The following is a 22,534-nucleotide window of genomic DNA, read 5'->3' as shown; positions in this document are numbered from 1 at the left end:
CATGTATCTGAATTAAAGAATGAGATCCTCCATGAAGCCCACCATTCGAAATTTTCAATCCACCCGGGAAGCACCAAGATGTATCAAGACTTAAAGAAGAACTTTTGGTGGCCAAATATGAAAAGAGACGTGGCAGAATGGGTTGCGAAGTGCTATACCTGTCAGAAAGTAAAGGCAGAACATCAACGACCAAGCGGATTAATTCAGCCCCTGAAGATTCCAGAATGGAAATGGGAAAATATCGCTATGGACTTTATAGTAGGACTACCACGAACAAAGTCCGGACATGACGCAATATGGGTTATAATTGATCGTCTTACGAAGTCGGCGCATTTCCTTCCAATAAATGAGAAGTCGTCACTGGACAAGTTGGTTCATCTGTATGTGCACGAAATCGTATTAAGGCATGGAGTACCTGTATCAATAGTTTCAGACAGAGATCCCCGATTTAACTCAAGATTCTGGAAGCAATTCCAGGAATGTCTTGGCACGAAGTTGAATATGAGCACGGCGTATCACCCGCAGACTGATGGCCAGAGTGAAAGAACAATTCAAACAATTGAAGACATGTTGCGCAGTTGTGCAATCGATTTTGCTGGAAGTTGGGACGACCACCTGCCATTAATTGAATTTTCATATAACAACAGCTATCATTCCAGTATCGGCATGCCACCATATGAAGCTTTGTACGGCCGAAAATGTAGATCACCAACAAGTTGGGATGAAGTAGGAGAAGGAAGAATTCTCGGCTCAGAATTGGTACAACAGTTGCATGACTCAGTCAAGTTAATTCAGAAAAGGTTGCTTGCTGCTCAAGATAGACAGAGGAAGTATGCGGATCCAGCGCGTAAGGATGTTCAATTCCAAATTGGCGAAGCTGTGTTGCTAAAAGTGTCACCTAGGAAAGGGTTGATAAGATTTGGCAAGAAAGGAAAGTTAGCACCTAGATACGTAGGTCCTTTTGAGATTTTGAGTCAAGTAGGAAAGGTGGCCTACGAGTTGGCCTTACCACCTCAGTATCAGCATGTGCATAATGTGTTCCATGTGTCGTTGCTTAAGAAGTACAATCCTGACGCTAGCCATGTGATAGAATATGAACCTGTAGAAATTCAGGCAGACCTGTCATTTGTGGAGCAACCGGTTAAAGTACTCGACTGGCAAGTAAAGAGTCTTAGAAATAAATCAGTAAAGTTAGTAAAAGTACTCTGGAGGAACCCTAAGGTCGAAGAGTCGACTTGGGAGTTAGAGTCTGATATGCGTTCCCGGTATCCTCATCTGTTCTCTTAGATTCTGGGGACAGAATCCCTTAAGGGGGAGAGGATGTTACGACCGGCATTTTATGTAATATTATTTGTGAATTTGGTATAATAGTAAGTCAAATGAAAATATATTCAATGATTGTACGAGTGAAAATTTCTGCTTTATAAATTTGCTTTGGGTAGTATATGATTTTTCAAAGCAAGAATTTATTTAATTTCTTTATTTTTGATTTATAAGGAATATTCTAAGCTTTGGAAAAATCTTCTTTTAAAAGGCATTTTGTTCACAAATTTTGAAAATGATTTTATAAAGTCTCTAAAAATCCAAGTTATTTTATGGTATAAATTTTATAATTTTTGAACTTGTATTTTATTATATAAAAATAAATCTTTGAAAATTAGTTGCTTAATAATTATCAAATTACATGATTAGCCTTGCATGCAAACTCTCTTCTATTCAACCAAGGGGCAAGGAGGGCAATTCCAACCCCACTCACTTTCATTTTACTAGCCACATTACTATTTTGTCCTTGCATGCAAATCTACCTAACTATGATTGGAAGGTTACTATTGTAATTTCTCTCATCCACTCACTTATGGGCAAATAAAAACCAAGTAAACATGACAAACACACCACTTTCACTCCACCATTTCCACACTTCTCCTCCCTCATCCCTCTCCTCTCGGCCCTCCCCCTCTCCTCTCGGGTTTTTAGCCGAAAACCTACCCCCTCCCCTTTTCTTCATTCCACATTCAAGTTTCCACCTTCCATACAAGTAAATATTACTTCCTATATCATGATCATTCATATTTCAAAGAGTTTTGAGTAGAAAGTTTAAGTTTAAGGGTTGCATGTAAAGGTTTTAGTGAAACTCAAAATACAATCTTGATTCTTATGGATTTAAGGTTGTTTTCGAGAGGACTACAATAAATGGATAAGTGCCAAGTCTTGAGAAGGAAACTCTTGATGATTTAATGGCCATTTCCATCCATTTCATTCGGCCATGACCATATGGGAGCCGAATGAATGGTCCTTGAAATCATTCTTGTTGTTTTGTTCAATTTTTGCATGTTTATGTGATAATGACTTGAATTTTGTGGTGAAAATTTGATAAAACTCCTTGCATGCTAAGTGATCATCTAGGTATACCTTATGCTAGGCTTGCATGTCAATTTTAAGATGGAATATATGTAGAAAATATGTTGTTTTGGTTTGAAAAACCCGAAGGCATGCATGCATGTGGCATTCTCTTAGTTTGTTGTAAGATTTTGATCATTTGGAAAAGATTTTGTTAGTGAGCCTTAATTTCAGTAGGAATAATGTGATAATATTGATTTATGCTTCTTGTTGCATGGTAATAATTTGTGGTTATCTTTTATAAAAATATATATCTTGTTGTTTCAAAAGCATGAAGATTTGCGATTTGTTAAGAGTAGTCTCTTTTGTTTTGCCATAGTTGCACCTTAGGTAAGGATGATCTCACCAAGGTTATTTTGAGAAAAAGGGAGTTAGTTCAGTAGAATACCAAGTATAGGTCTTGGTTTAAGTATTTAGTTGTTGATAATTGGGTTTGTCAAGTCAAAACCTTGGAAAATGAGAGTTATAGTTTCTGCAGAAAAATCAGTTTAGTACCCTGAGGTTTAGAGTGAGTTTTGACCATGTCATTGATGTGCACTTTGAGGCCCAAGCCACCAGAAGTTAGTATGGGGAGTATATAATAGGTTTTAGGAGTTGGTTGGAGGTTTGCATGTCATTTGGTTAGGTGCACAAGTAGAATAACAAAATCTGTCCAGCAGGGGACAGTTTTGTTGCAACTTAGAAATAGGGAGATTTGGCCATGTCATGGGTAGGCCCTCATTAGGCCCAATTGGGCCTTAGTTAGAGGGTATGTCAGAGAAGTTTTTCCAACCATAGTTCATAGGATATGAGCTAGAACCATGTGTCACAAGTTAATTCAAGTCAGGGCATTTTCTGCCCAGAAAAACAGGGGAACCTTGGACTTTTAGCTTAGGCCCAAGAAGGCCCAAGCCAGGCCTTTGAGCCACATCAAGCTTGTGAGATGCCCTTAGGTCAGGAGAGTCTTGTGTAAAAATTTTGAAGAAAAAATTGTAGTTTAAGAGTGTCTAATGCACTCAAGAAACCTTAGTTACCATTCTGAAATTTGCACCAGTGAGCACTTTCACTTATCACATAGTTTTAGGACACTTAGAAGTGAGTATTAGGTCGACCACCATAGTTGTAAGATAGTATAAGGTCAGTAGAACAAAAGGCACAAGTGAGGGTCAATAGGTTTTGGATAATTTAGGAAAGGCACATTGAGTTAGGAAGCCCAAATTCGAAGACTTCGTTTAGTTAGCGACCAAGTAACTTAAGTGGTGAGTCGAGATCATCCAAGCCTAGTGTGGCATTATGGTGTATATGATGTTATTTGGTATTAATATACGATATGTGATTATGTGGCTACGTGTGTACATTTGAAAATATAAATGGTGGATATGAATTAAGTGTGTATAGGCCTAAGTGCCATCCATGTTTAATTTCGGGTTGTAAATAGGTTAAGATGGAAAGAATATATTATAATGAGGATTATTATTATTTATGTAGGATCTCGAGACGAGGGAAAACTTGCCATAAAAGTCGAGTGAAGCTCCAGTTGTTGCTCCTACCAGTCAGACCAGACCAGTCTATCTCAAGGCAAGTGATTCAACTTGACCTTCGCATTTACTGTAAACAGTTCATATATATATCGATGCAATTATCCTGAGACATTTTGATATATTTAAATCAAGAGTATCTTTTGTTTATCTTTGAGTTACATAGAGATGCTATGAACCCTCGAGTACGTATTGCAAGTAGTTCAAAAGTCTTTCATGATAGTTTAATGCCATGATAAAATAGAGATGTGTTATAATACCTTATTGATCCTTTTGATTATCATGCTATTGATCCCTGAGAAATCTTGATGTTGCACCCTGATGCTTTGATTCAACTCTTGAAATAACCTCGATAGAAACTTTATCTTGATACCTAAAAGCCAATCTTTTCTTAAATTCATTCATGATTGTTTGATAACCATATCCTTACCCTAAAGCTTGATACCCTGTTATATCTTGAGCTGATGATCACTTCCTTTATATTTTAGCACCTCTATCCTATTGGAACCAGTGATGCTTATCTTCTTGATGTTCTAATACCTATACCTTGTCTACACCCATTGCTTTAAGCCTAGTTTGGCATTACTCTTTCATATTATCCAGTAGCCTTGCTTAATTTCCTTGTCAAAATTCTTGTTTATGGAAATCTCTCGATTACCCTAATATAATAAAGTCTAGTGGATCATGGCCCTGAGATTTAGTGTCATATTTCCAGTGTTTCAAGTTGATCTATAATCCCCTGATAAAAAAAATGATGATTTCAGTCAAAAGAGATTTTGTCATAAATCGGCATCAGTTTTCAAAATGAATAAAAGGTGGATTTTTCAGTCCCAAAGGGGGACAAATGTTTTCTTGAATGGTGGATCTGGACTGAGACGCGAGTCATTTCCACCCTTATATTAGGCTTAAAAGTTGCCTAGGGATTCCCAATAATGTTTTAGAACCCAGCGAGGTTCGGGATTACTTCGCGGCTGATCACCGGCTGTAATCCGTAGCGTCATAAAATGATTTTGATTAAGAATGGTTTTAAAATTTGTTTTGATGCAAGCAAAATGATGCCAACTCACATAAGTTTTATCTCTCGATTATCATTGATTATGTCATTCCATTGTCATTCCTAAAGGTATATCTCGATTTATGCTTTGCGTTGTATTGTTAGCACTTGTTGAGCTTTTGGCTCACTTCTTGCTTTACCCTGATATTACAGCTAGCAGCCATGGTTAGATTCAAGCAGACTGCCCGTAAGACCTGTGATGCTGATGCTTATGTTCGAGCTCAGGTAGAATAAGTAATAATAGTTGTGTGAGGACTCGGTATTTGTAATCAGATGTAATAGTTGGTAGTGTTGGGCTGTTCCAAACCCTAAACTGTAAGATCTTGGATTTTGGTTGTGTAATACTCATTAAAATGATGTAATAGCTATAATTATTTTGCTATTTAAGTTGGGGGTGTGACATAAATCCTTGTAATTTATTGATACCCTGACGAGATCTCTGTCACTTGATTAAATCCACGATCTTGATTTATATCACTGAGGCATGATCAACTTCTTGAACTTCTTCCAGTGAATTACCTCCTCAAGTCTGTAGATGAACCTTGTCTCTGAATCCTTTGACAGATATTACTTTGCGAGATCTCTCTGACGGTAGATCCACTATTTACTTATTACATTCTTATTTGAGTTGAGTTGAATCCTCGAATATACAAATAGGCTATGACATATGACTTACAATCTCCCCCTATTTGTTTGTTAGACAATAACACACAAATACCTAGAGGATAACTCAACTAACAAATAAGAAAAAGATATAAACATACATGCAAAGTAAATAGCAGAAAAGTTCTGGATGAGATTTAACATTTTACAGATTCCAAGTAGATGTTCCTCTAGACTGAACATATCTTCAAGTAGTTCCATCTTCATTTGTAGAACCACATTTCCTGTTGAGAAGCCCATATCTCTTGCTTCTCCCCCTATGAGAATCAACTGATTAAAGAAGATCACCTTCGTTTTACCACATCTCCCGTACAATAGGATCCGCAGATAAAAACCAATGGTACTCCCCTAACAGCTTCTTCCCTTACTAGGAAATCACCTTGTGTTTACCACCTCTCCCGTACAATAGGATCCGTAGTTAGAAACAACAATGGTGTGGTGTAGTGTACATTTTTAGGATCTTTTTCTTCCTCCCTGCTATTTCTCCCCCTTAGTTGAGGAATCCTCCAAACTATTTCTTAAGCTTTTATCTCCCCCTTAAAGAAGGAATGTATGCCGTCGTCTGAAGGAGTTCTCATATTTCACTTGGTTGGAAAAGAAATAACAAGTAGTTTCTCTTTCTACCTCACTGTGAGTGTGTGATTCTGTTTAGTGTACCTCACATGTGTTTCACTCTTCTCTCCACTCGTGTTTACACTCATTCTCACAAGTGTATCACTCTTCTCTCATAGCTCCATAATCCAGCTGTACCTGCAAGGAAAATCACCTTAGCCATCCTTAAAGGAGGTCACAGGTGGTGCAATGGGAGTTCACAAATCCCCATCCTTGTTAAACTCGTCAGATAAATCTGAGTCATAATCTACAAGTTGCTAGTTTCCCTTTTAGGGTTCCAGATTTGAATTCTGGGAAGGTAAACAATGATCCAACGATTTTAGCATAAAGATCAAAGTTCCCTTCTAATGTCTGTGAAGACACTTCCTTGTGACTTATCAGGTAATATCTGAATCATTGTCAACAAGTTGCCGATTTGCACCTATGTCAGATCCACTATCCGCAGATGCATCCAGGGGATTTAAGCCTGGGGAGGTAGACACTGACCACTGACATATGGCTTTTGGATCAGTATCCTCTCCTAACACCTGTAAAGGCAATTGGTCCACTAATGAACCTTGAACAATCGAATCTGACCTTAAAATGGTCGAAACTCTTGTTTCCGTCAACTCATCCTTTGTGTGTGTAACCTCTCCTTGTGCATCAAGAATTGATTATGTTTGAAGTGGTGACACTACATCGGATACCTTGGCCGATAGGCAAAATTCAATAGACTCACCCTGTTGAGAGAATGAATCTAGTAACTGTTTTTGTGCCTTTTTAGCCATTACATCTTTTTGAGAAGATGTATGGGGGCTAGCAGTTGTCTCGGTTTAAATACTACTCATCTATGTATGAGACAGAGCCACTGGGTTGACTACAGAACCTTCCTTATGTGGTGCACTAGGCACTATCTCCCTCACGCTCATTCATACTATATTTAGTGGTAAGAGAGTGTTGGTTGGTTCTGTTTTTTTGTGTTTGTCTTTACAGTCTGGGATAGACGTTGTGGGTTTTCAACCTCATGACTGTCAATGAAAGAAAGTCATTGGAGACTGAACCTGTAACACAGAATATATGGTAATAGAGAGAAAATGATTTACAATAGTGATTTTAAAAGATTTTACATGAAATAAGAAATCACTAATGTAGAAAGAAGTTTAATTTTGTTTTTCAATATGAATGAGTTTTTGATAAAACATTGATCACTTAGGGTAAAGTCTAAGTAATTCTCATTCATGTCAAAAGCTTACAAATATCTGCAACATAATGTTAACAAAATATCATTGACCGATACTTGTCAAGTACTTTAGATACTAATTGTTATGTTGCATAAGCAATATACCACTGCACATATAAAACAATATGATTGTGCCTAGTGATAAGAGAGTTATAAATATGACGACTCTACTTATTCATATAAAATTGTAACTGCAGTTAGAGTGCCATACCATGTCCTTGACGATTGCTTGAGCAGTATACTAGTTCATACCAACCTGAAGTGAGATTGTGAAGAAGAGATTGCATAGTCTAATAGATCTGCAGCTGCAAAGTCCATGAACTGTGGTGCACTGACTTCCTCTTTTAACTCACCAATCAGGAGTACACTTGTACACATCTTACTAGAGTACAATTCCAAGTGTAATGTGCAGCAGGTGCCTGATATGTCGTAATATTCTCAAGTCTCGTCAATGGTGCTATATGTTGGATACTGCTTCCTGATAATAACCTAGCACAATATACAAAATTACAATGATAACATTCCCAGCTTGCAAACAGCCATATCCCTCAGATAAACCTTTGCTGTTATCTCCAAAGGTAACCATGGGGCCAGCTTTCTCAACCACATTTGATAGCAGGGCTCTATCTCCGGTCATATGTCTTGATGATCCACTGTCAAGAATCCACACTACCGGTTATACTTGTTTAATGCCCTGCACTACAAATGGATTAGACCTTCTTCGGAACCCAAACTTGGTTGGGCCCGGCATACTTGTAGAACTGTCCTTTGTCAGGAAAAACAACATTTTTAATTTTAACGATCTCAACATTCTCAATGACTGAACATTTGACCTTGTAAATAGCCTTAACAAATTTCTGGTTAGGCTTAGGCACAAATGTCTCCTTTCTAGCCTTAGAAGGACTAGCAGTCTTAGACCTATCATGCTTCTTGTTATTCACATGCTGACGAGGAGTAGTCTTATCATTAGACAGATGCTTACCATTAAAATAAGCATACATCATATTAAAAGCACAAGACATACAATTAGCAATACTACATGCTCTATGAGAGTGATTAACAGCAGGCAATTTATGCATGGTAGACATGGCATTATTGTTATCCAACTCATGTGTGTCTGAGTTAATCTCAGTTGCTTTCACAACTTTGACTGGAACTTTCGACTCACATGACTTGGAAACAATCTTCTCATAAGCATGATCCTCAGCACGTATTTCTTCTTGAATAACAGAAGAGGTCGCATCAAATGGTTCAGCAATTGATGCTTTATAGAGGGGTTCATCAACACCCTTAAGCACATGTGGTACTTCCCTCCCTTTAGCACATACATGAGGAGGGGAGTTTATGCCTAATTCTCCAATAGCAGCATTGTAATCATAACCTATTCCAGATGTTTGATTAACAGCTTGCTTACTGTAGAACTCTTTAGCCTTCGAACAAGAATTGAAGTAGGCTCTAACCTTAGTCTCAAGACCGGTGATCTTGTCTTTGAGAATAGTTTCGAGTTTTCTATAACAGTCAACTCTATTCTCTAGAAAAGATACCTGTTCTTTTAATTTGTCTTGATTAATGTGCACAAGTCTTAATTCATTGACCTCTTTCTCAAGGTCTGTGATCTGTAAACTTAACAGTTCATTATCACGACGTGCACAATCTAAGTTACCTCTTAGATGATAAACCATTTCAGCATCAGAAAGTTTTACCTCTATTCTTGACGATGAAGCTTTTCCATCAATAGCCATAAGAGCAAGATTTCCTTCATCTTCATCTTCACTGTCAGTATCATCCCAGCTTCTTCCCTTTGCCAGATAAGCCCTTTCAGAGTTCTTTCTTACTTGCTTTGGCTTCCTACATTCTGTGGCAAAATGTCCCAACTCATTGCAGTTATAGCATCTAATGGTGCTTCGATCAACCATCCCTGTTTTGTACCCACCACTGCTGGTGTTAGAGGATGAAGATCCACCTTTCTGGAATTTGTTGTAGTTGGACTTGTACTTAAGCTTGGGATTCCTCCTGAATCTGACATGGGAGAATCTCTTGACAATTTGGGCCATTGATTCATCTTCCAATTGCTCCAGCTCTTCCAAGGAATAAAAATCATCACTTGATTGATTTGTAGTAGGAGGATCATATTCTGCTACTAACTCATTTTCCTCACCCTTGGAAAACTGTACCATTCTTTCTAACTGTTGAGATTGTTGTTGTTGTTGACCTTCAGCTACAAGTGCAGTAGATGTGCTGACCATTCTATCCTTCCCGTAGACTTCCTTCTGTTGAATCTGCTCCAACTCATAGGTTTTTAACACTCCATAGAGCCTGTCCAAAGAAATCTCACTCAGATCTCTAGCTTCTCTAATGGCAGTGATTCTATGTTCAAGATGAGCTGGCAGTGTTAAAAGGAACTTTTTGTTGACCTCCCTGATTGAATAATACTTTCCATTGATGTTCAGGTTGTTGATCAACGCATTGTACCTCTCAAACACTTCAGTAATTCCTTCTCCTGGATTTGATTTGAAATGTTCATATTCAGAGGTAAGGATTTCCAACTTGTTCTCCCTAACTTCCTCTGTGCCTTCATTAATCACCTCAATAGTTTCCCACATGTGTTTGGAATTTTTACAGTTCATCACATGTCTGTTCATCAAGGGATCAAGAGAATCAATTAATATTAATTGAAGGCTGGCATCCAAGGAGGCTTCTTCCTTCTCAGCAGGAGTAAAATCTTCAGGCTCTTTTGGATAGGTTCTAGCTTCAGTAGTCACCATACCATCTATTATTACCTCCGGTTCAATAACCATCGGAGTTTTTATACCCTTCTTTAACAAGTTTGAATATTTGGGATTTGCAACTTGTAAAAATAATAGCATCTTCTTCTTCCACATGATATAATTCTCTTTATCAAATTGTGGAATTTTAACGGTTCCAACTTTATGTGAAGTCATTATGAATTTTTGAATAAATAAAAATTCAAGGAGTTGAAAAATCACAAAAGTCTAGGATCTTGATTTGTTCGTTAATCAGAAGGCTCTGATACCAATTGTTAGGTCCCAATGTGTTTGTAGAAGGGGGGGTTGAATACAAACAGTACCGAATAATCGAATTAAATGCGGAATAAAAAATGTGAAACAAAATTCAAGTTAAATAAAAATATTATTAAACTTGAAAGGTGTTACAACAACTGTATCGATTACAAGGAATTAATCTCAAATTAATTATCACAAATCTAGAATAAATTCGACATGAACTTTTTCTATTTTTGTAATAAAAAGATTCAAATGCTAAACGCAATTTGAGATTAAGTTCTAGGGATTTTGATCCGCTAGATTGTTACACAAGAACAAGATAAAGATTTCTAGTTGATTGGATTTAACTTTACAATCTAGAAATTGATCTTGAATTAAACAGATGAAAAATGTAATATTTCAAGGCGGCTGCTTTTCTTGTTCTTTGTTCTTCTGTTTGAATGATGGATTATTGAAAGAAGGTCTTCTGCTTCTTTTTAATCAACAAACCAATAGAATTGAATTGGCATGACAATCCTATAGCTGGCAAGACTTTCGGTAGGACAATTGAATGAACTAGCAAGACAATCTGAATGAACTAGCATGACAATCAGAATGAACTAGCAAGACAATTATCCTCCTAGAGTAACTTTCGGTATGACAATGGAAAATGGCCTAGCATGACAATCGGTATGACAATCCAGATTGTCATGCTAGTTCATTTCCATTTGTCTTGCTGATTTAAGATTTGAATTTAATCCAATTAAACTTCTGAAAATTCCTAAAATTAATTCAGAATTAATTAATCAATTAATTCAATTAATAAATAAATTATTCTTCGCAGATATAATTTATTTTCTTAATTAAATTAGATGAATTAATTAATTAATAGAGAATTAATTCTAGTCTTGAGCAGCAACCATTCTTCTGCAAATCTTCTGAAAATCACTGAAAATTATGAATCAATTCCACCACTTCAACGTTGACACTCGATGTACTATCTGGTTCATGAGTGACTAACTTCCGTGATGTTTCTTCATGTCTTGACTCTGACACTGTGATTTTCTTCAGATTAAATCCTTGTAATTTATTGATACCCTGACGAGATCTCTGTCACTTGATTAAATCCACGATCTTGATTTATATCACTGAGGCATGATCAACTTCTTGAACTTCTTCCAGTGAATTACCTCCTCAAGTCTGTAGATGAACCTTGTCTCTGAATCCTTTGACAGATATTACTTTGCGAGATCTCTCTGACGGTAGATCCACTATTTACTTATTACATTCTTATTTGAGTTGAGTTGAATCCTCGAATATACAAATAGGCTATGATATATGACTTACACAAGGACACATGAAAGATATTATGAACATGCTGATACTGCGGAGGCAGCGCTAACTCGTAAGCCACTTTCCCCACTTGGTTAAAAAAAATCTCAAAAGGACCTATATATTTAGGTGCTAATTTTCCTTTCTTTCCAAATCTAGTCAACCCTTTCCACGGTGACACGTTTAACAATACGGATTCACCGACTAGAAAACTCACATCCTTTCGAGCAGGATCTGCGTACTTCATTTGCCTGTCTTGAGAAGCAAGCAATCTTTTCTTGATCAGTTTGACTGTCTCCCTCATCTGTTGGACCAGTTCGGGACCTAGAATCTCTCCTTCTCCAACTTCATCCCAATTCGTTGGCGATCTGCACTTTCTTTTATATAACGCTTCGTACGGTGGCATGCCAATGCTTGAGTGATAGTTGTTGTTGTAGGAGAACTCTACCAAAGGTAAATGTTCATCCCAACTTCCCACGAAATCAATAGCGCAACTTCGTAACATGTCTTTAATTGTTTGAATAGTCCTCTCGTTTTGACCATCAGTCTGCGAATGATACGCCGTGCTCCTATTTAGCTTGGTGCCAAAACTCTCTTGAAATTGTTTCCAAAATCTTGAGTTGAATCGCGGATCTCGATCCGAAACTATCGATACTGGAACGCCGTGATATAACACAATCTCATGCATGTACATATGCACCAATCTATCCAATGAAGTCCTTTCATTGATCGGCAGAAAATGCACTGACTTCGTAAGGCGATCAACAATAACCCAAATGGTGTCGTGTCCAGATTTCGTTCGAGGTAATCCCACTATAAAATTTATAGCAATATTTTCTCGTTTCCATTCTGGGATCTTCAATGGCTGAATTAACCCTCTTGGTCTTTGGTGTTCCGCTTTAACCCGTCGACACGTATAACATTTCGCAATCCAATCCGCAATTTCTCTTTTCATGTTCGGCAACCAAAACTTCTTTTTCAAATATTCATTCACCTTAGTGCTTCCTGGATGAATTGAAAGTCTCAAATTGTGAGCTTTCTGCAGTATTTCATTATTTTCAGTTCAACTACTTGAGGAATCCAAATCCTTGATGAAAATCTTAATATCCCTTGCTCATCTTTTTGCGTACATAACTCTTCTCCGGTCATTCAATTATTCTCTTGATATCAATATTCATTTTGATGTCATATCAAATTAGATATCAATATGAACTTTGATGCTCACAACATCCCATATTGAAGTCAACATCAATCATCTATATTAATACCACCTTTGATATTTAACAACAAACTAAATATCAACATCAAGTAGAAACTGAATCAGACTGTATTTTATTCAAACAACTCCTTTGGTAATACCATCAAATTTAATCTTTCCTTTCTGCTGAGCGCGTCGGCTACTACATTTGCCTTTCCTGTGTGATAATGTATCGAACAATCGTATTCCTTTATAAGCTTCAACCATCTCATTTGCCTCATGTTGAGCTCCTTCTGAATGAATATATTCTTCAAGCTCCTATGATCCGTGTATATTTTACACTTCTCTCCATACAGGTAGTGCCTCCATATCTTGAGTGCAAATACTATAGCTGCTAACTCCAAATCATGAGTCGAATATTTCAATTTATGGGGTTTAAGCTGTCTGGATGCATATGAAATCACCTTGTTGTGCTGCATTAGCACACAACCCAAACCCTTATGTGAAGCATAGCTATAAATAACGAATTCTCCTTTGTCATCTGGTAATACCAATATCGGGGAGATAACCAACCTTTGCTTCAATTCTTGGAAACACTCTTCACAATCCTTATACCATTCAAACTTGTGGTTCTTCCTTGTTAGCTTAGTCAGTGGCGTAGCAATCTTTGAGAAATCCTTTATGAATCTTCTGTAATACCTGGCCAATCCTAGAAAACTTCTTACTTCTGTGGGAGTCTTGGGTATCTCCCAACTCATTACTGCTTCGATCTTTGCAGGGTCCATTCTAATTCCTTCACTTCCAATTATAAGCCCTAAAAATTGAACTTCTCACAACCAAAACTCGCACTTTGAAAATTTTCCATACAACTTCTCTTGTCTAAGAATCTCCAAAGCTATCCATAAATGTTGCTCATGCTCCTCTTCTGACTTTGAACATATCAAAATGTCTTCGATGAAGACCACGACGAACTTATCCAAATATCTCTTGAAAGCTTTATTCATTAAATCCATGAAAGCTGCTGGGGCATTTATTAACCCAAATGGCATTACTAAAAACTCATAATGTTCATACATTGTCCTGAATGCTGTCTTCGGAATATCTTCTATCTTGATCTTCGACTGATGGTATCCTGACCTTAAATCAATCTTAGAGAAACACTTAGCTCCTTTTAATTGATCGAATAGATCATCCATCCTTGGTAGCGGATATCTGTTCTTAATCGTCAATTTGTTTAACTCGCGATAGTCTATACAAGTCTCATACTCCCATCCTTTTTCTTTATAAACAGAATTGGTGCTCCCCATGGCGACATACTGGGCCTTATATTTATCCAAAAGTTCTTGCAATTGACTTGCTAACTCATTCATCTCTGCTGGGGCCATTTTATACGGTGCCTTAGAAACTGGTTCTGCTCCTGGAGCAAGATTAATCTCAAACTCAATTTGTCGATCTGGCGGTAATCCTGGAAACTCTTCTAGAAACACGTTCGGAAATTCTCTCACCACTGGAATCGCTTCTATACTAGGAACTTCCTTCTCCGAATCCACTACATAAGCTAGGAATGCCTCGCAACCTTTCCTAAGCAACTTGCTAGCCTGAACAGCTGTAAGAAACAACTGTTCTTGCTTTTGTCCTTTAAACACCACTTTCATTCCATTCTTTGACCTTAAACAAACTCTTTTAGACTTATAATCTATTTGAGCACTACACTAATTTGCCAAATGTCCTGTCTTATTGCACCGATAACAAGTCATGTTGACCTTATTACAAACTCCTGGATGCCTCTTTCCACAGTGCTTGCATTCAACCCTTGGCTGCCTATTCTCACTTGCCGGTCCTTGATTCTGTTGGAAATTTCCTTTGTTATTCTACTTCTTACTCACTTCTCCTTTCTTCTGTGAGTTCCGTCCCTTCTAAAATCCAATCCTCTTCATATTCTTGTCTATCTAACCTCCTTATTCCGTCCTTTCTCCTTGAAATACCTTCTCCTTTTTTCTTTTTCTTTTTTTTATCTCTTTCCTTCCTGGACTACACTCAATTACTTTTAATCAAAGCCGCCTTCTGAACTACTCCTGCATAAGTATCAATTTCAAACGTCGACACTCTATCCCGAATCCAATATTCAAGCCCTTGCTGAGACCTTTGGGCTTTCTCTTCTTCAGTTCCTACATACTTGGCCACAAACCTTAATAATTCTATGAACTTCTTCTCATACTCCAAGACTGACATATTCCCTTGCTTCAATTCCAAAAACTTCACTTCTATCTGCTTCTAAAATATACTTGGGATATAACTTCTCCAAGAATAGATCCTAAAATCTTGCCCAAGTAGCTAGCTGAACTGCTTCCATGGCCTCCACGGAATCCCACCAATAGATCACTTCTCCCTTCAGAAAACACGTAGCGTAGACAGTCTTCTAATCTTCCTCTAACCTAACCAATTCTAAAGATCTCTCCATTTCTCTTATCCAGGTGTTGGCTACAACCGGGTCAGTGGTATCATGAAAAGCTGGAGGGTTCACACTTTGAAAAGCTTTGAAAGTTACTATTGGCTGAGGAGGTACTGGTGGATCTGGTTGATGTTGGTGTTGTTCATGATTCTCTGGGTTTCAAAATTGTTGTTGTTGGAATTCTTGTTGAGTAGTTTGTTGTTGTTGAGCAAGTGTATGGGTTTGCTGTTGCAAAGTTTCCAATATTCGAAGGATATCAGGGTCGGTAGAGGTACTAGTTTGCCTCGTCTTTTTGGGTGGCATGATTCTGAAATAAAACGGTTCAACAAAACAGTTGTAAATATAACATTTTTTTTCAAGTTAAGGGGGTTTACAAGTTAAGGTTATCACATGCAATTCAGATTTTTGGTTATTAGCAATAAAGGTGATAGACAATTCTAGATATGGAAATGAAAGTGAAATTGAAACGAAATAGCAAGGCATTAATCATCAAAGCAAAGTCGGCTTACAACATAATAATTAAGGTTCGAATGAAATACAACGATATCAAAGTTTAACAAGGAAATAGGGAAACTATATAGTTCAAAAGTTTAAAAACTAGGATGATAGCCAACTGGAAAGGAAATTAGGAAATCTAGCTCCTAATCGACCTAATCTTCTGCTTCCTGAGTCTCCTCACTATCGTCACGAGCCTTTGGAATCTCGATCCACTCGTGCTTCTGAAGCACCTTCACTATGCCCTGAAGCTCATCTATTACTAGCTGGATGGTATGCTGGCTACTGCGGTCGCGGTGCGCTGGTATCTCGTTGAGCTTATTATTAACGAGCGGCAACAAGGACTCAAGTCTCATGATCAACTACGCCCTAGGTGCATTCTTAGGTCGAGCATCATCCTCAAAAGCTACATCGAGTCGCTCCAACAATCGATCATACTTCCCCTGAAGCCTATTGAACTGAAGCCTCGAATCAGCGTACATAGAGAAAGAGATAGTGTCGGATGGCACTGAAGACGAAGACGAATGCATCCTTTGCTGAGATATAACGAAGGGAAATATTGGCTATTTACCCGAATAATATCTACTTACTCTCTCGCGCTTCCTATATTTATATTTTACACCTTATAGCCTATTTGAACTGTTTTCAGGGACTCTAAACCATAGCTCTCATACCAAGACCTGTCACAGCCCCAAATTACACTTAACAATATAAATGACTTAATAAATAAAATAATATTACAAAAGGCTGTTTACAGACAATATCCAGGATTGCTAGGTTTAGTGTTTGAAGAACAGTCCAACCCTACAAACTAATACAACTTCATAACTACCGGTCCTCAGAATAGACTTTCAGCTACCTACCTGAGCACTGAAATAAGCCTCAGCATCTCCAGTGGACTTACGAGCGGTCTGCTTGAATCTAACCATAGCTGCTAGCTGTAATATCAGGGTGAAAGCAAGTGGTGAGCCAAATGCTCAGCAAGTGCTAAATAATATGATACAAAACATGAATCGAGATACATATGAAAGAATGACAATGTGAAGATAGAACTATTAGCAATAAGAGATGAACTTTTGGGTGATGGCATCATTTGTTTGTAACAAAACATTTCCAAAATCATTTCTTAATCCAAAAACCATTTTATGACGCTACGGATTACAGCCGGTGATCATCCGTGAAGTAATCCCGAACCTCGCTGGGTTCTAAAACATTAATGGGATCCCTAGGCAACTTTTAAGCCTACAATTTAAGTGTGGAAAGGACTCGCGTCTCAGTCCAGAACCACTATCTAAAGAAAACATTTGTCCCCCTTTGGGACTGAAAATCCAACTTTTTAATTATTTCAAAAACTAATGCCGATTGATAATAAATTACTTAAACAGTAAACATCTTCACTATTCTCAAGAAAATATTTATTGTCCCTTTGACAATTTGGCTTTTAAAAACTTTACAGTTTGATAAAAATTTGATGCCAGAATTAATAACATTTCAAAAGTTCTTTAGGCATGAAAGGATCAAGTACTTCTTTAAGGATTTCTATGCCAAACTCAACAACAGTTGTACTAAGTTAAGGTTTATTGCCAGACGAATTGAACTATCAAGGTGAGGAAATCAATTCAGGGTTCAATACAAAGGAACAATTTACTGATTTAAAGGAATAATCAGGGTTGAGTAACAATAGTTTAACAGAGGGAAATTCTAATGATTATAAGTAAGGGTACCAATCATTCCAATTTTGAAGGATTTCAAATAATAGGGTTATGATAAAAAATCAAAGGATTAAGATTACGAGATTCTTATTGATAGAAGAACAATCTTCTCACTAGAGGTTATCAAAGATGAATATCAATGGTTTAACAATCAAGGAAGAAAGTATTGTAAAAGAGTTCGAATCAATTAACCATAAAGGTAGGAATCTCAACTAGGGTTACAATCACAGGGTATCAAAGAATTTCAATGTTCGAGTATCATAGTAAGGGGTAATAAAAAGTGTACAAATGAATCGTTATCTCAGGGTTTAATGAAAGGAAATGATAAACAATCGAAAATGGTGATATGATTCGAAGGGATTAACTTTCTCAAGTTCGCAAGGAAATTCGATAATGTATAATCAATAAGGATATTTAAAGACTAAGTCAAGGGGAATACAACAAGGTATATGAATGATTATTAAAGGTACGAAATGCTTCTGAATGAGTTTGGGGTGATCAAGGTATACCAATTATACTAACTCAAATCAAGCTCGGGTACTTATAACAATGGGCAATATCAAATTCAAGCAAGCTATCATGGTTCCAATAAGTATCTCAGGGTACTTGCATAACATATGATTAACAAAAGGAGTATACTTGCATAATATCAATTCAACAAGGGGGAAACACTCGCATAATGTCATTACGAAGGAAGAGTACACTTGCACAATATAAGTTTACAAGGGAAGGACACTTGCCTTGAGAGATTTGACTACACATGACTTGTCTTGGGAGTAACGGGAGCACTACTCGACCTTGACGGCAAGCTTCCTATCTTCACTCGATCCTACAAAATAATAAGAATCCCTCATTACTACGGACTCTTATGACACCAAACAACCCTAACACTAAATGCACAAATTGACTCCGAGTAACGCTTAGTGTTTTATATTGCGTAAAACACTAAGTTAACACACAACACCATGCACATATACATATAGTAGCACCTTGGAGCACATAACACATATAGGTATACTCATACTATTATTTAGACTTGGTGCTTTATTCGGGACTTGAATGATCTCACTCTCAAATCTCCACAATTCCATTTGCGACACACTACTAAACTAGTCTCGACTCTTGAAGGGCCTACACTTGGTGGTTCCAATTCTCTTAGCCAAAACCTTGGCCTAACACTCTACTGACCTATATCTAAATGTAAACACTAGGGCTCACTCATGCCTCACTCATAGGGTCCACAAAACTAAACGCTAAAAGAAAGCGTTCTCACTTGCATACTTATGGGGACACCTTAGGCGACTCTCGGTTTTTGACACCACTAAAGCTCAAATATTCCTAACCAAAACTGACCTACTGGATTCTTAAGTCTATAAGCTAACTTATGCACTTTGAATGACACTAAGGGCCTTCCTAGATTTTCTTGGGCCTAAGCTCAAAGTAGACACAACTCTAAATAAGTGTCCTGAAAACTGCCCTATTTTTGACTAAGTTAAACTCATTGGTTCTAACTCTAAACCTCCATGGTTCGACTTGAAACTCTTCCTTAAACTCCCTAGTATCAGTAGTAATCAAATTCTAATGAGGGCATACTCTGAATCCAACTTTTTGATCTCCAAAACGCACTAAACTCAATCTGTCCCCTATTCTGGCAGAATCTAAGTTTTGGTGTGTGCACCTCACTAAATGGTTGGGTTTCCCTAATTAATGGCTTCTGGACTCAACTACAACCCAAGTACTAACCCCCCGTGGCTTGGGCCTAACAATGCCTAAGAAATGCCCATTCAAAATTAACACACAACTCACATGCAAATCTGGAAAAATTTCAGGATTCTATCCTAGCCTTTCCACCTTAACTCCCACTTCAAAACCACGAATTAAATCTCAACCAAAGCAAATTTACTTCTATAAGACTCTAAACTAAGGCCTCAACCAAGAATGGAGATCATTCATGCCCTATAGCACCAACATGCAAATTAAAACTTAACATGCAACTTACAATGATCACAAAAACAAGTTCGACTAAATAATGGGATTATTAGCTCATAAATTCCACTTAAAATACTAAATTATTTCAAGGGATCATGCACACTATATTTTAAAAACTAAGTTCAAGTATGATATCAAGGAAACAATTCGTTTTTAGCCCATATAGGTCGAATTTAATCACAAACCAAATATGCATGTATATTTTCGAAAAAGAGAGCATATATAGCTTGATCATTCTTGAAAATAATGCCCTATCTCTAACATGCAAAGTAAAACATGGCATTACAACTAGAGATCAGTAGCATGCAAGTATTTTAAAGAAGTTTTAATTAAGGAAACACTTAGTTTATGCACATAAAAAGTATATCTCATGTAGAACTCTTTAATCCACATGAATAAAGAGTTTCTCCTTGGAGATCACATAAAAACAAGACATGCAAGCATTAAACTTCATCTCCTAAGCATGGAACTTCTTGGAAAGTATATTATATATTAATGAGTAGTGAAATTATAATAGAATGGCAAGGATTTATTGAAAAAAATTGAAGGGGATGGGGGAAGGGGTTTAGCCGAGAGGGAAGAGAAGAGAGGGAGGAGAGAGTGAGGTAAGGGTGTAGTGTGGAGTGAAAAAATGAAATGATCATGACAACTTGTGCTTGTTTTATGGTTTTTTATTTGATTAAATGTGAGTGGAGTTCAGAATTTACAAGAGTGCCCTTCTCCCAAAGCTAAGCCAAAAATGCATGTAAGGTTAGTTTGGTCTTTTGGTGGATAAAAGAGAGTTAGTGGGGTATAAATTGTCTTTTTAGCCCTTTAAGTTGAGTGGGAGGGTATTTGCATGCATGGGTATTCATGTAAATTGCTAATTACTAAACTACTAATTTCAAAGATTTATTTTTATAAAATAAAATAAAATTTCGAAAATTATAAAAGTTATACCATAAAATAACTTGGATTTTTAGAAATTTTATGAGATCACTTTTGTGATTTGTGAATGAAATAATTTTAAAAAATAATTTTCCCAAGGTAAAGAATATTCTCTATAAATCAAGAATAAGAGAAATTAATAAAACTCTCGCTTTGAAAAATTCATATTTTAAATAAAGCAATTTATAATGCAGCAAATTCCATTCACACAAATATACAATCAATAAATATATTTATAGTCGACTCTAATATTATACAGAGTTCGCAAATAATATTACACAAAATACCAGTCGTAACAGTTAATGACTCATCAGCTTTTGAGTCAAAGTGCTCATATTCTTGAGTGAGTATAGTCTTCCTGTTCTTTTTGATTGCATCAGTTCTCTGGCATCTTATTTTCAAAGCATCCCATATCTCTTTTACAGTCTTGCATCCAATTACCTTGTTTGACATGACATTATTAATTGCACTATGCAGCAAATGCCTTACCCTTGCATCCTTGGCAATAGATGAGATATCTTCAGGTGTGTATTCACCTTTCTCCTTTGGTATGGTCTTTGCTGGTTGATCAGCAACTACAACAAAGAGCTTGGTAGGCTTATATGGTCCTTCATTAATTCTATCAAGTTATTCTGGATCTGTAGTGTAATATCCGGGATATATCGTGTAATTATTTTTGTTAATTAAATAAATATTATGTGTGTTCAGTATCTATTCTGTGAATTAATTGTTAAGTGTTATCTATGTTTGGATATTTAAAAATAATATTAATTGAGTATTTTAATTTTATATGTCCAAAATAAAATATAGATAATTGTCATATCTTCCGAATTATTTTTATGTTGATTTATGGATTTATAAAGATCATATGAAATTTATTAAATCTTTTTCCGAGCATCTAAAATCTATTTTATAAAAACGGGAACCAACCGACGTCATCTGTTGTTACGTTTTTGGAACCCGAAACTCTTCAGAGAACTCCTTCCTAACCTAATTGTAATATTCCGAGCATATTCCATGTTTCGACTTTTTCGATCCGGCGTACGGTTTGTTCTGCGCGGGTCCCGACGCAACATTTTCGATACTATATTCGTTTCGGTAAATCAATAAAACCCGTATTTTCGATAAATGGGAGCTTTTTATTAAACTATTCCAATTATCACCTCGTAGTACGTGTAACCAGGCGCTGAGACCAAGACCGCAGTACAAATTGTACTGGTTTGGATAATTATCCCGAAAATCGATACCGTTTGGATCAGTTTTTATAAATAAACGTACCGTTTTATATCCGGAATGATCCAACGGGATACTAATTTTCCGTAATTATAAATAGCCTTTTCCCGTATTCTATTTCGTATCAAAATCATTTCCAGACAGATAATTATATGATTTTTCTGTTCCAAGAATCAAACCAACTTTTGAAGGTGTTATTGATCTTTGTTTGAAAAGCTCGAGTACCAGATTTGAAGGTCTTGAAGAGCTCTATCAGATTCCATAACCTGTTTTACTGCAGAATCAAAGGTTAATTTTATATATTTTTATTAAATTTCGAATTGTTTTGATTAAAAATATGAATTTTTGTTCGGATGATTGTTTGTATGATTTGATGATTGCATGTTGTAGAGCTTGTTTTCCTGATGATTTTGGTATATTATACGTCTGATTTGGAGTTCAATAACATGTTCAAATTTGAGTTTAATTTTCGAATTTTAAAATTAGGGTTTATAACCCGTATGAATGTTTTCAATTGAAATTTGGGGGTTTTTGATTTAGGGGTTATTAGCTGTTGATTTATAGTGGGTTGTGTTTCTTATGAAATTTGTAATCGATTGATATATAGCTCGTTAACAGAGGATTAGTGAATCGAAGGGAGTTGTATTTTAAAATTTTCCGATGTTCGCCGGAAACCAGCGATGTTCTTGGCCAATTTTCGGCCAAGTCTGGGGTTATTGATGAATTTTGATT

The sequence above is a fragment of the Apium graveolens genome, chromosome 4 (genome assembly GCF_009905375.1).
Source record: "Apium graveolens cultivar Ventura chromosome 4, ASM990537v1, whole genome shotgun sequence".
NCBI lineage: Eukaryota > Viridiplantae > Streptophyta > Magnoliopsida > Apiales > Apiaceae > Apium > Apium graveolens.
The sequence above is the reverse complement of the archived record's forward strand: the minus strand, read 5'-3'. Positions refer to the sequence as shown.